The sequence below is a fragment of the Schistocerca americana genome, chromosome X, assembly GCF_021461395.2.
Source record: "Schistocerca americana isolate TAMUIC-IGC-003095 chromosome X, iqSchAmer2.1, whole genome shotgun sequence".
Taxonomy (NCBI): domain Eukaryota; kingdom Metazoa; phylum Arthropoda; class Insecta; order Orthoptera; family Acrididae; genus Schistocerca; species Schistocerca americana.
In genome coordinates this window covers 405,627,504-405,629,524 of record NC_060130.1, presented here as the reverse complement: position 1 = coordinate 405,629,524, position 2,021 = coordinate 405,627,504, and positions in this window count along the sequence as shown.

The window sequence follows — 2,021 nt, the reverse complement described above, 5'->3', positions numbered from 1 at the left end:
CCACACTTGGCAGTTCTGTGTGTTCACCTCACCCATCAGAGAAAAATGAGCTTTGTCTGTCCATAGGATGGTCCAGGGCCAGCCCTTGTCAACTTCAGTCCTTGCGAGAAAGTGGAGAGCAAATTCAATATGTCATCGTGCATCCTGTGGTGCAAGCTGCTGTACAATATGGATCTTGCATAGTTACATTTGAGTATGGTTCAAAGCACCTTCTGCGCAGTGGACCATGAGTTGTTCAACTGTTGTGACACAGCACGTGCACTGCCTGATGATGGGGAACTGCACACACCATTGTCTGCTGTAGCAACAGCGACTGCATCAACCAAATATGGTGTGACTAGTCATTGACCTCTTCCCAAAGCGACACCCAGTTCTCCAGTTGATTAAAACTTCATCATCATGTTCTGCACAGCAGGTGGAGAAAGAGGACACTTCTGTAATCCTTTCAACTGGTGATATTCTTGAAGTGCAGCTGCTGCATTACTCTTGTTTTGATAATAGAGCTTCACTGGTAATGCTATGCTCCTGTCCAAGCTCATGTTGACACATCAACAAGTGCACGCAACTGGTCAGGTGTGTGAGACTATTAATCACGATGACTGATCATGGCAACTGGTGGCCATAGTTGGAACTGGGCAGCGGCACTGTGGCGCATGGAAATCATGCACTCCATACTCTGGACACTAATGCTACCACGTTTGGTACTCTTGGTGTTAAATAGGGAAAGTCTAATTATAACCACCTCATACATTAATCTTTCTCCTGATATACTCCTACTGTTGAGTCAACTTAAGGAATTCCCTGACACATCGCAGTGCTTCTGATAGTCTTCAACTGCGAAGTGCAAACACTTATAGATGAAAATGATAGTTATCTATAGAGCTATGTAAAGACATAAACATAGAGACATTTACAAAATCACATTGCAAACACATGAAACAGCTGTGCCCAGCACATGAAAACTGTCCAGGGTCATGTTTCTTTATTTGTATACCTTACTTATGCATTTGTACATTATGGATATTTCTTTGTATGACTGTTTCATAATCTCTAAGGTGTTTCCATGAATACACAGTTTTTCCTTTTTCCTAATAGAAAATTTGCAAAAGGATTATGTGGGCTATGCTTGGATTCCTAGCTAGCAATTGTAATAAAATTATGTGATAATGACTGTAATAAAATTACGTGTGTGTGTGTGTGTGTGTGTAGTGTTGCCCATTTAAAACTGTGGCAAGTTTGAATACTGTCATGATATTGCATAATTATTCTTTGCTGCAGTGTTTTTGGTATAACCAATCAGTTTACTTGTGAAGCTTACTGGTATAGTATGCCCTCTGTGGAGATAAAGTCTGGGTGGGCAGCAAATTGCTGTAATTTCTCGTCTTTACCTCATGCTTCTTCCAACTCAGATACAAGCACTTTGTCATACAGCATACTTTTCTATACAGCAGATCTACACTGGCAATTTGGTGTAGACTGCTGGGCTTAGGTCACACTTCACAATCTTACTCACGAAATTTCAGTGCCCACTCAGTCAACCAATTACTGGGTTCTTATAAATTCAAAACCCATAACAGTGCACCATGATCAGTGATCACAATAAAACACCTGCCACAAACACAGCACATGAAATAGTTTATACATAGTACCTGATTTAGCAGTTCCATCTTGGTGTTACTTAAGTTAATTTCCAGTGTGTTAAGCTGTTGGCATACATAATTGATTGTTCTTTCCCTTGCATTCCTCATTGATCTTGTCTCAGGACACAGCCCATAGTGTAACTGTTGCAGTCACACAGCAGAACAAATGAGTTTCCAAAATCATGATGAACCAACAAAAGCAGCTTTGTTATGCCATCTTTTATTTGCTGCATAGCCATGTTACCTTCAGGGGTTCAAGAAAAATGTACTCCCTCAAATGGTTCAAATGGCTCTAAGCACTGTGGGTCTTAACATATGAGGTCATCAGTCCCCTAGACTTAGAACTACTTAAACCTAACTAACCTAAGGACATCACACACA